We start from the raw sequence: 13,291 nt of genomic DNA, 5'->3' as shown, positions 1-13,291 counted from the left end.
AGTGTGCCCTGCCATTTCTGGAGGCACGTTCACTCAGATGCAGACTCGCTGAGGGCTTGTGTTTGCTGCTCATCAAAGCAACACCAGAAACAAACCTGCCAACTGAAACGCTGTGTTCATGCAAGCCAAAGCAAGTACCAGCCACGCGAGGACTGACTTTGTAACTGACTTCACTTCTTTCCATTAGCTCACGCAAACAGCTGCAAGCCGTCTCTGAAAGTCACAGCCCTGGCTTCAGCGGAGGTGAAATAGAAATGGGGGGAAATGCACGCAGGAGCTGGTGGTGGCAGAGGTAGCCTGCAAATGCAGTCGCTGGCTGCAGGGGTGTTAATGTACCCGCAGAACAAGTTTATAAATTATTTCAGCAATCTTCGTGCTAAATCTCAACTCTGAAAAATCTGTGAATGAGCTGATAACTTGTACAAAGTGTACAAGAGCAGGAGGCATGGACAGAGTTTGCTCCTTCTTCAAGCATCCCAAGGTCCCCATGGAGCCCCCCAGCCATCACACCAGCAGCGCAGGGTTGAGCTCGCCCGGTGCCTGGGGTGCAGCCCCTCCATTTGGGGCTGCCAGGGCACGTGCAACTCCCAGAGCAGCAATTCTTGTCCAGCCCCAGGCTGGCCAAAAAGCCTAGTAGGAAGAGGTAGAAATATTGCAGGGGACAAAGGCAGGTGGCTGAGGGGACTAGGGCTCCAGTGGTGGCTTGCTTGGGTGTGAGCCTTATGGACCTCAATACCTTGACCAGATGCTACTGAAAAGCATCCTTCATGTCTGCCACTGATTTTGCTGCTCCAGTCAAGACTCAGCAGTTCCAGGGAACTGTCTCAAAACCAGAAGGGATGTTACCTTGGTTGCATGCAGTACTGAGGAACTGCTGCGAACATTCATCTTAGGGGCTTAGAAGACAGAAAGCTCTTACAGTGGAAAACACAGAAGATAAAAGGTGGACTTAACCTGAAGGACATGTCTAGACTGCCCCACGCGAAGCACAGTGCAGAAAATGCCAGCAGCGGGATTCAGGGAAACATCAATATATTGGTGCAGCTCAAGGCATGGGGGTAAACTTATACTTTGTGCAGAGCTGGTGTTTCTGAGTTCCCTTTTCATTGCAGGGAACAGAAAAGGCTGTCTGGTGGGACCGCTTGTGTGGATAGTGCTATGGCTGTCATCACTGCTGTCCTTGGGAAGGGAGGCACGGCTGCGAGACATACCCTGCTGATTTGTTAGTTGAATTTGCAAGAATAATTAAATACATATAAAGCAGAGGACAGGCATGAATTTCCTTTCGTTTATTCCTCAAAATAAGTACATTAAAAAAATGTAAATGCTTTCAGGTTTCAGCCATGGGGAAAAATCCAGGAAGTCTGTTTTTCCTTGCCTTTCCATGCCCTCCCATGACATTTACGAGGTCTCATCTGCTTCATTGCCATCCCAACCACACAAATGATGCTCTGTTCTCTCTCTGTTCACCCAGTCTCCCTTACCTGGCACTCAAAGGCACAAATACACAGCGTGGTTACAGCTGGAGCCACAGCTTGCACAATCAATACTCCCATCGCTCAGAGAAAGAAAAACCCAGAGCAGAAAGACTGTGACATTGCAGAGGGCATTCATGGAAACAAGTGAACCGGCAGTTATCTGCCAGACCATGACTGCCCACTTCCAGGCTGCTTTGGGCATCTAACACCAGAGCTCTGTGGCTAAGCAGGGAATTTGGATTTCCCTCTTGAGCCCTGAGCCACAAGCACACTGATGCCCGCAGCAGGAGTGTGACTGCCCCCATCTCTCTTTGCAGGTGGAGCAAATGTGCTAAAAGACCTTCTAGCATCTCATGTTGTTTTGCAGACAGAGGGCTGTCAGGCCTGGCTGTCACTTGTCCTCATTCCCGAGGCAGATCCGCGTTGGCAGAGAGGTGGAAAACTGCTGCTTCCCCTCTTTGCTTTTATTCAGGGAGGCTCAAAAAAAAAAAAAAAAAAAAAGATGCTTACTGGCAAAATTTGTGGAGTTAACTATAAGAGATCAATAGCTGCAGGATTTTCATACCATTTGAGACTACTCAGCACAAGGATAACAGCTGCTTTTGGCTTCTGAGAAAGGTCTGGAAAGAAACTGTCACTCAGCTATTCAGCCAGATGCTGTTTATCAAACAAAAAGTTATTTGCTTCACAAATAAACGCTCCTGAATTTGATTTCACCTCATCAAGAGGGTACCAAGTAACTGCACTATATGCTGCAAAGAAGCTCAGAATTAAAATCCAGCCCTCACATGCATCAAATAATGGTCTAGAGAGGGTGGGCACCGGTGGGGTAAAAAATGAGCAAGTGCAATATCAACAAGGGGGAATGAACATTAAACAGTTCTGTGTGCAGGTACATGTGTGATGGCAGTACATCTTCTGCAGTAAGCCCTGTACAACCCTATTTTTATCACTCTTCTGTGACCCAAATACTGCAAACACAACACTCTGGAACTGTCTCCACACAGCAGGGCTGGTTCGTGAAACAACGTCCCTGTTAAACCATCTGCACCCCTCACACCTACCAGCTTATATTCAGCATTTCTGGAGCAAGTGGGCAGTTTTCCAGCCTCCTGTGCAGGAGAAAGAGGATTTTTTTTCTCAGTACCCTTGGAAACAGTAGCTGTGTGCAGCAGGTTGGTGTCTCAGAGGGCTGAACAGCAGGCAAGTCTCAGGCTCTCCACGGGGCAGTGGGGATGCAGGGAAGAGCGGCAACATCTCCCTGTGACCCTTAACTGATGCTCCTTGGTTGGCTTGAACTCACAGAGATAGACTGGAGATGATGGTAGGCAAAGCAGCCAGGAATTAATTAATGTATAAACAAAACTCTTTCAGAGGAAACATGAGCGACCTTTGCAGAAACAGTGAGGAAATTATTTATTGAGGAACAATCCTGGCACACCCGAGCTGGCAAAATGTGCCCACGTGCCTGAAGACAGAGACCCTGAGGAAATCCTGCACAAACCGTGCTGCGGAGGGCTGCGACGTAAACCCAAACCCACCCAGGGGAGGATATGCTTTTGAAGCTAAAAGGCAAAACCAAAGCACAAGGACAAATGGTTATAAACTGATCATCAGCAATCTTAGGTGGGACACTGCGAGACTGCGACTAGCTGGGACGTTTGAGAACAGGGTGGCAGGAGCAAAAATAATCCCTTTCAGGAAGAGGCTTGATGAGTTTATGGAGGGGATTTGTACAAAGAGGTGTTTGCTATAGCCAGGGTCATCAGGCAGTGACCCCCAAAGTGCCAGCCAGCGTGGCACTGCTGCATGTTGGCTCTTGACCCTGCAAGGGCACAGGACAGTGCCTACCCTGTGGCTAAGCTGTGTGCCTGGACACGAGCCTCTGCTCCGTGCTAGGTGATTCCATGTGAAGGGGCTGTGCTCACATCTGGCAGCTGTGGAGCTGTTTGCTAGAGATAGAGCAGCTGAGGACCTGGAAGGGTGCCCTGGGTGTTGGCCCATTGCCTATCACAGGGACTGAGGGCCTGAAATTGCCTTTATTTGCTTAACCTCTTATAAAAAACAAGATGGAAAGCATTTCTTGGAAGTGCTGCCCGTCTCCTTATGCTAAACCAAGAGGAGCAGAACAAATCCCTTGGGTCAGCACGTTGAACTTCACAAGCAGAAACTCAGGACCACATTTTTCACCAAGACTTCCTATGTTCCACTGCTGTTTGGCCATGGTTATATTTATTTTTTGTTGTTATTGAAAGGTAAACCTTCTGTTGTTTTACCATTGGTATGAGGTGTTCTCAGCCAGTAAAAGTTGGCTTAGGCTGGGTCTTTAGGTCATATCAACACTAAAGTAAAAGCTTACAGTCCCAGGCAGTGTTTGATCTTCTAACCAAGTTGTAATGCAGTTAGCATCTTGCCTTTCGTGATGTCTCCTGTGCATAGGTTTGCACATACAAATTACTTTGCTGGCTGAAGTCACAGATTTTGCATTTCTGCAGCCAGAAACAACAAAGAGACAAAAAAAAAAAAAAAAAAAAAAGCTGGCTAAGCTTTAGCCTCATGAAATTTTTTGAAAAGACCTCTATTAACCTAAACCTCTTGCTCACTGAGCTTCTTAGTGTTTCTCCTACCATTTACATTTGTGAAGGGCTTTTAAAAACCACTTTACATGCCAGCATTTATGTTGATGAGTTGTAGTTAAGAAATCTACTCAGTCTGAAAAATGCAGACACATTCCTCTGCTTCCATTTTGTGGTTTCATTTTTGCAAAATCACAACCTTTTTCTCTTCACCTGGCACTCAATGAGAACAGCGGCAGTGTCCTGTCTGAGTAGTTTATTAGACACCTCACAGCCTCACATCTTTAGGAACTTAACACCAGTGGCTAAAGACGTATCAGCACCCTATAAACATCTGCCAGTGCATTCTTGGCACTGTGAGCAGACAGGCTGTCCTCTCCCTCCACACAGGCCAGGCCACTGAAAGTGAGGAGGGGCTGAAGATTTTGCAAGACCGGATGCAGACTCCCTGATAGCTTTGGAGAATCATGCGTTGCGAGACAGAAGCCAGAGCCGGGTTCTCCCGCTAAATGACAGAGCTGAATCCTTCTCCCTACAAATCACAGAATCAGAATGGGTTGGGTTGGAAAAGACCTTAAAGATCATCTAGTTCCAACCCCCTGCCATGGGCCGGGACACCTTCCACTAGCCCAAATTGCTCAAAGCCCCATCCAATCTGTCCTTGAGCACTTCCAGGGATGGGGCATCCACAAGCAATAATAAATCCACAGGCAATAATCCCTCTGACTTCTTGCACTGCCAAAATGCCATTAGACAATATTTATTTTCTTTGTACAACTAGCTGTTTTGTAAAATTGTGAAGCCAACAAAGAAGTCTAAGCCCTGCTGTTTTCAGTTAGAAAAGTGACAAGTCAGGTCAGCAATAAATGCCCTCATGAAAGCTGAGGAACTGCATTTCTGCACACCGTGACAATACAGCAGCCACTAACTACTGCATCTTATTTTGGGAAGTGTGTCATGCACTCCAGTTATATATAGAAAACAGTAGATTAGGTGATGCCCTGTTCTTTCAAGACTCCCATGAGATTTAGGGGACCAAGCACGCATCTGGTGCCCAAGCACAGGAGCATGTCAGGCAAAATGGGTAAGCAGAGAAGAGAAGAAATGGAATTGTTAACAACCTGTAAGGCAGCAGCTGTGCATGGTGGAGAGCAAGGATCTGGAGCAGTGTACAGAAATAGAAAGCTGGTACCGTCCCTCCTGCTTCCTTCTCAAATGAAACCTACTTCCATCAAACTGTAATAACACTGCAACCAAGGGAGCCTGTGGCTTCGTGCTTCACAGCAGAACCATTCTGGTGAGATTTAAGAATTACAGCAAGTATTGAATCACAAAGAAAATCAAGGAGCAGCACAAGACACTGCTAGGTGTTGCCAAAGGTGGGTTTTCCACCCACAGGGAGGAGGGGTGAGACAACCTACAGCAGAGGGTGACCTTCTGCCTTGAAGGGAAGAACAATGGTCAGTGCATGTAGAGGAATGAAGCTGGGTTAATTAGCATTGATAATATACAGCTGTGGGCTGGCTTCAGGGGTGGTGGGTTGGCTGATGTAGATAAGGTGCAGCTGTGGCTGGTGCTGTTAAGTGGTTGAGAGCCAATGAAGAGGGAGCAGCCGAGGAAGAAGGAAAGAGAGGAAGAAGCAAGAGAAGAGAGAGTGGGCTTAGGATGAGGAGACGACAGCAAAGGTATTGTATGAAGCGTATGCTGGTATGAGGTGGTGAAAGACCTTGTTGTGGCTTGATAGTTTGGAGGGTGCTGCAACAAGTGCAGACAATAGACACTCCCAACACACCCAGTAGCTCGTACCATGGCTGGAAGTATCCAGGTGCCTGTTGCAAAGAAATGAAGCGTTTAACTCTTTGACATGAGGAACAGGGTAGCTTTCATCCATATGAGTTGCACAAATGGCCAGGGTAGCCTTGCATTCATACGTTAGCTGGCTTCTCCAGGTGGGCTGGTGGCCTTGCATCCCTGTGGGAGGTAGGACCCACCAGGGGACAAGCCGCTTCTTAAAAGGCGACTTCATCTGAGGGAGAGGCTGAGCTTAAGCTCAGGTTGGCAATCACAAGTAGGGACTGTAGTGCAGATGTTTGTGCAGGAGGGCATGCATCTCACGGAAAGGCCTTGGAGAGAGCAAAGCTAACTGCGTTACTGCTGGGGAAGGCTGCTCTGCTGTTGGTTGCGGTGGCTTATCTCAGCAGCGCCTCCATCCAGATGCAGCTGGTGTCGGAGCTGAGGTGGGCCACTGAGCTCAGGCTGGGAACGCCAGTTCAGCTCATGGGTTCAGACTGAAGCAGGTATGCGAGTCAGCACAGCCATCTCCCCTGCTCCCCGGTGTCACTGGTCTAACTCCTCATCGTGCTGGGTATTGAACCAATACATAGAAAGATCTAACCGCTAACCCAGGAACCGGCAACTCAAAGGCCAGATAGCAAAACAAGATTTTTCTGGGCCTGTGGTAATGACTGCCACCCACAAACACTACTCCCTTGCAAGCTAGAACACAGACCAGAAATACAGAGCACACAGAGAAAGCTTCGCCTTAAACACACAGCCTGGCAATCACTAATGTAAGTGATGCAATGCACTGTCTACCTTAATCCAGCTTATGTGGAAGAGAATGTATTCATTGTCAATGTGCTACACAAGCCTATAAAACCCCCGCGAAGGAGTGCTCTTTGTTGCATGAGAACTCCAGCGTGCCATAAAGCAAGAGGCACTCCTATTTTTGGCAGCTGAACACGTAAAACCACGGAAGGGTGTGGGAATCAGGAGAATAGTCAGCAACATGAAAAGAAGCAAGATTTTAATGTGCTTCTAGTGAGTATCGAGATTTTTTTTACGTGCCCTGTCAAAGCTCTGTGAGCAGTACTTTGTCTTCAGAAAACATTTGGGAGCTGTCTCTGAATGAGGCCTTCTCTGGAGGTTTCAGATGGAGCAGCCGAAACATGCCTCCCCCTCCAGCTAAGGACCTTTCCTCCCTCCAGCTGCCAGCCTTAATAATTCAGGGAAGTTTCCACGCGAGTCCTTTCTGCCTGTTGAACTTCCAGAAGATCACAGGATCAGAAGATGAACAGGAAAGGGTCTGGGAGGTTGCAGGTTTTCCAAGCATGCCCAGAAGTTAACGGCACATCAGGATCCCCAGCTGGGTAGGAGCCATCCAGCACCTCCATTCACGTGATGGGGCAGCAAGCGCAGCTCCAGGGTGCCACAGGAGCGGTCATCTCCTCTGGGGGGTGGCTAGCAGCTGGTACAGCCTTGGCCGGTGAGTCACTGGTGGTGGCAACCAGCCGTGGCTGGCGTGCGGAGCCAGGGAGGCTCTGCCTGGCACAGCAGACCGCTCTCACCCTAGCTGCCGGCAGGCCAGGGGCAGAAGCCGGTGGCATCAATCCTGCACGTGATGTGTGAGATCAGGCAGGTCCAGGCTCATGCGGGAGCATAGGCTGAATGTGAGTCAACCCTGTGATGCTCTTGCAAGGAGGGTGTTCTTGGCTGTATTTATAGAACTAATAGCTAAAATATGAGAAGCAATTATGCCACGCTGCTAATTACTAATGGCTCCTCAGCTTTAGTTCTGTGTCCATTTTTGGGAACAGTGCTTCAAGAAACAGGCCCGTGGTGAGCATCTATGGGAAAGCCACCTCAGCACCAGAAATTTAAATAAGGTGTGATGTTATTCTGTGATGGAATACTGAAGCTGTTTGGGTGCTTAACCTATGAAAGCAAATGCTAAAAGGGGAGCTGGAGAAACAGCTGTTTTCTGTGAATAATAGGAGATTAGTTATTTATTACTAATGATTACTTAATTACTTTCTAGATTTATGGGGATAGAGTAAGAAGGGGAAAAAATCAGTATTATTTAAATCTTTAGATGAAGAGTGAACCTGTTAGGAAAAACTTGCTAGCTATAGAAGTAGTAAAAACCTAGAAAAGGCTACCTGCAGAGGATGTGGATTCTCTGAGAAGGTTACACAAATATTGGTCTCTCATGATCTGTTGACATTAATCCTCTTTTAACACAAAAGTATTCATGAGATGATCCCCTTAGGTCCCTCCCAAGCTGATTCTGTGACTTAGTGACTGCCAGGTGTCTGTTTTCTGTGTTTCCTATTAAAAAGCATCTTCATTTGGTGGCTGTGGGCTCCTGAAGTGTGCTCCCACACAGCCAGTGAAGGCATGTTAGAGGTGCCCATCGAAATTTTAACATCCTGTGTAGTAAGTATAGTGCAGCCTCTCACACCAACTGGTGTCCAAAGCCAGTTAGGAACAAGGAACAACAACACAACCCAAGCTCTCACGGGTGCTCTGAAATCAAACTCATCGATGTCAGTGAAATCTGCTGAGGCTGTGATGAAACTAGTAATGGTATAGTACAGAGTAGGATTTATATTATTTGTGGGAAACTATATAAATGTGAAGCCAGATATTGAATAAGGAGTTTCAAGAGAAATATTTAATAACTTTTCATGCACTGTTAAAAAAGGGTAATTACAACCTGTGTGCATTGGGCAGCTGAATTAAAGTGCATTTCCTAAGTTAAAGTACACTTCCTAAATTTTGAGGGCACCTTGAGGGCTTTACTTAGCCACATTACCATCACAGCATGGCTTCCTGTCTGTAAGAATTTAACAGAACCTTATAGCTACTCTAAAGTGGATGATGCATTAATTTCCAAAGAAGAGTAAGCTAAATAGAAATATTATTTCTAATAATAATAATAATAAAAATAAAAATGACCTGTACTAGAAGACTTAGGAGTGAAGATACTCAAGGAATCAAAGGTATCTTTGGGGTAACCAAGTCAAGGCAACATCTCATATAGTTTCCTTCAGAAATTCTCTCGTCTCATTCCCAGACTGGCTCACTTCTATCTATCGGTATTTCTGCCCTCAGCATCCATTAACTTAAGTAATTGCTTTTTCATCTTTGATACTTACCCTACTATTTAGAGAGAGCAATCATACATTTTTTCCTCAGCTTTCATTTCTCTGGGCTACAAAACCCAGCTCCTTTAATGCCTTCCACTAAAGCAGGTCCTTCACTGTCCTGGTCTGTTTTGCACCTCTTGTAGTCATTAAGCTTCCCTGAGTGGGAATGACCAAAAGTGCATATGATATTTCATATTGCATATGATATTTCAAAGGGGGTTTCCCTACTGCCCTGTGCAATGACAGTCATGCTTCCCTTTCTGTACTGGAGATATTGTCTCTGGTGCATTGTAGGAACATCTTCACATTTATGGCCACACTGTAGGGACAGCTGTGTAGAAATACATGAGAAAGCTCTCCGTGAGGTAGTGCCAAAACTGAAAGTGATACTGTAGTGACCACTCAAATTTCCATATCAGGTTCTGTGAGTCAAGATCAATTGGCCTTGCATTACGTATAAATACTGCATCTGCCAGTCTCCAGTCATATGGCATCATCCTATATAGCATCATCCCCTAGGAAGCAAGTGGGAATGCAATTGCATCATGAACTGGTGGATGTGCTGGTATGTGGCTGTTTTTGTATCATATGATCAGAAATTGCACAGTTACTGAAAGTCCAGACCTTCTCCATGCTCAGGTCCTTGAGATATTCAGCTGATTTTGCTGAACAGCTCTCTGAATTTATAGGAATACAGCCTTATGAGCTGAGATCAAACCCAAATCTCCCAGGGTTTATCCTTGTGCTGACTCAATCACTGATTATTTTCTACTACCACCTCTTCAGTGACCCCCTAACCTAATAGAAAAACCTGCCTAAAACATTGTCATATGACTGTTACCATCCTTGATTATTTGGACTCACTGACTGGGGCCCTGACCCCAACCTGCCGGTTTAACCTCAGACCTGCCTTATCATCAGACCTGTCTGATGATCCGGACTCCTGGGGCAGCCTGGATATTGTCACTGCCCTGCCCTGCCGTCATGCTGGCTCCTGACGCCCCATTCCACACCCCGTCCCCCGACTCCTTCCATCAGCTGCGTATATCAGCAATATTACTATTTTTTTAGTCACCTGGTTCACAGTTCTTCTACCCTCTCATGCTTTCTTATTTGTTGTTACAATCTCCTAATGTCCTCTTTTTCTGCTCATAAAGTCCTCCCAGCTGTCTTGCATTTTAGTTTAAATGGTTTCTTCACAACTACCAGAGCCTTGGTCCCAGAGATCCATGACTCGTCCACTCGTGTAGACTGCATGTATTTTTTCAGGGTCTCCAGTTTGACCAAATGAGTAAAATTTATCTTTTCCAGAAAACTCAACTAAAAAATGCACCCTGAATGTAAACTGTAAGGTTTCCACCAGGACAGAGAAATAATTCAGCCATTGGTGAAGTGGTGGAAACAGCAGACACAAAAGAATTAGTAACTTGGGAAGCAACTCATGCTTGGGAAGAACAAGATAAACCAGAAACAGAACTTAAGAAACCTGCCACAAAACTGAATTAAGGGTTATAACAAAAGACAGAGACAAAATACATCAGAAAGTCAAAGCTCTGTAGAAACAAGAGACAATAAATTGGATTCTTTCCTGAAAACAGGGGTGCTGAGAAGCTGTGCAGAGGTTTCACTGGCTGTACTGCATTTCTGTAACTTATTATTTATTTTAGATTACTTGCCCTCATTGCTGTAAATTTATGTAAACCTTGCAGGGAGCCACCTCACAACTAGTCTTCTGCAGACTCCCAGTGATCCCTGGCATCCTTCTAGAAGCTCCCAAAAGGCAACTCTTGTCAGTAGATTTTAATTTGCCATATGTATTTCTTTTGAGTTTGTAATTTGAGGAAGGTTGGAAAACACAGCACACACACCATATGAATGTTCATGTGTATGTATGTTCAGCAAGATATTCTGTAAGTTATTAGATATTTTTTCTTAAGACTTTTGTACTCAATTCAAATTTGAAAGCACATCTATACATCATAGCAATGTAAATCATCCTTCTACACTAAGGCCACACTTCATGAACAGTGTCCTCTTTTAACTGATGATTTCAAAGATCTTTGTGATGAATTGGGGTGGACTCTCCCTGCGGAAGCTTTTGATCTAGTTTGGATTCTATTGTACTTGCCTAAAACCCCTCATGCTTATAGCCAAGTGAAACCATCAGTGACAGCTGCTGATCTAAAAACCACTGACACATGGTTCCTCAAGCAACACACCTACTGTTGCTAAAAAAACACCTAGTAGAGGTTGAAAATGTTTCCACTCCTTTTCTGCAGGCCACTCAAAATTATTGATTGCTAGAATATCCAAACAGCAAAACAGGCTGGGCACGAAGACAATGCCATGAAGAAAGTACTAAAAATACATAGTTCAGTTTTTCACATTTGCAGTGCTACAGATGTGATACTACTTTTTTTTTTTTAGACTTCTTTTAAACAATGCATCAAACAATGTACCTGTACGGACTCCTACCTCAGGGACAGGAAAAACTCTTGAAAAAAAATTGAAAAAGACTATTAAGAATTTGCTTTGGATTCAGAAAGGAGAGATTTTCAAAGGAGCTCAGCCTGTTTGGGTGTATTTGCTTGGTAGCCAAGCAAAACGGGAGCCGAGAGGCAATTCAGCTCTGCCCTATAAATGTATTCTAGACTACACACTAAGGGAGAAGAAAAGCTTCTCATGAATATGTTTATGCTGGAAATTAGGTTACTCAATCCTCACAGCAATGATGCTTTGGAACAATCTTTCACTGGAGGAGTAAGGCAAAGCCATTCTAAGCTGCAGCTTGATTAGCTGCAAGGATGATCCTGTGGTTGTCTGTGACAAGAAATGACAGGGTGTGTGGGTCTATGGATGGACTCTTTCCAAAGCATGGCTTTACTTGTCACAGTGGGAACTTTGGGATGCTAAGTATTCTGGAAAATCTGGCTTTTACTAGCTGTCTGAAAGTGAGCAGAGGCCATTCATTAATATCCATAGACGGCGGAGCTCTTCAAGCCTCCTTTTCATGTGGTAATAGCATGACACACCTGGAAGGTAAGAAACAGGCATTCGATTATAGGCTACAGGTTGATTTGAATAAAACAATGTTATGAAGAATTTTCTTTAAAAAACTAAAGAAATTCAGCAAATGATAATTTACTCAGACTTGCTACCAGTTATTATACCATCCTTTCCATTTACCAGTTCATTACAGGATATAACCTTCGTGTTGCACTCTGTCTTCTGCAAGCCACGCTGATATTCCGAGCGCATGCTAAGGAATTGCCATGACCAGACATTTCAGAAAGAACGAAGGTAATTCTGGCATCCCTAGAGATGGGTGGCACCGTCTTGCCCAAGGGTGCACCAAGGCTAACCCTCATCAGCTAGAGGTCGGACCATGCCCAGGAGGAGCACTTAGGGTGGAAAGCAATGTTGAACTGCAGGGTGTGGGCTAGGTGTAACTGCAACAGGGCAACAGGGAGCTTTGCTTTGCTTGCTTTTCTTACACTATAAATCTAAAAGGAGTTGGTCAAACCATAGCTGGACAACTTTACTAGGTTTTTGTTTTGTTTTCCTCCAGCCTTTCTTGTCTCTTTGCTTCTTCGGGTTTTTTATTTGGCTTATAGACCTCTTGGTGGTCATGACCACAGATTTGGTTTTGGGTATCTCTGCCGGAGTTGATACAGTCGGGGAGGGAGGTAAGACAGGACCTTACTAAGAACATTGCACTGCATCGTTGTGTTTCTTCCCTCATGAGATGCTTTTGATTAGCTGCCTGAAATACAGGTTTCACAAGGAACTCCTGTGGCACAGAAGTTTGTCTAGCAAAACTAATTGAGGAGAAATAGCCCAATTAAGAAACTCATTGCACTTTTCCATTTTTAATGGCTACAATTTATGTCCTGTAGAAAGAGTTTGCCGACTTAGGGTCCTCATCATTTTTGAACTGACAAGCGTGCAATTCATGCATTCACCTGTGTTTGGCAGTCCCCAGAACCAAGTGCTGCAGAGAGAAAGGGGAAGTGTTGTGCAAAGCCTTCAACAAAAACACAGCTCATCCTCAGCTTCTTCAGTTAATGACCAGCTTTCAGCTGACATGCACATGCCTACTAATATAACTGAAAGCACCATCTACACAATTGTTCCATGCAGCAAAACAGAACGATACCCAGACCAGCCAACAACAAGTACATGCCCTGCTGTGGCTCAGCAAAAGCCTTGAACACAATGTCTCAGCTTTGTCTAAAACAGAAAGCCTGACAGTATTTCAAGGAATACTCCCCCACGAATCCACTTTTTCAATGAAAGCTCATAAGCAACA

This window comes from Falco naumanni, chromosome 7, assembly GCF_017639655.2.
Source record: "Falco naumanni isolate bFalNau1 chromosome 7, bFalNau1.pat, whole genome shotgun sequence".
Classification (NCBI taxonomy): domain Eukaryota; kingdom Metazoa; phylum Chordata; class Aves; order Falconiformes; family Falconidae; genus Falco; species Falco naumanni.
Note: the sequence above shows the minus strand (reverse complement) of the source record.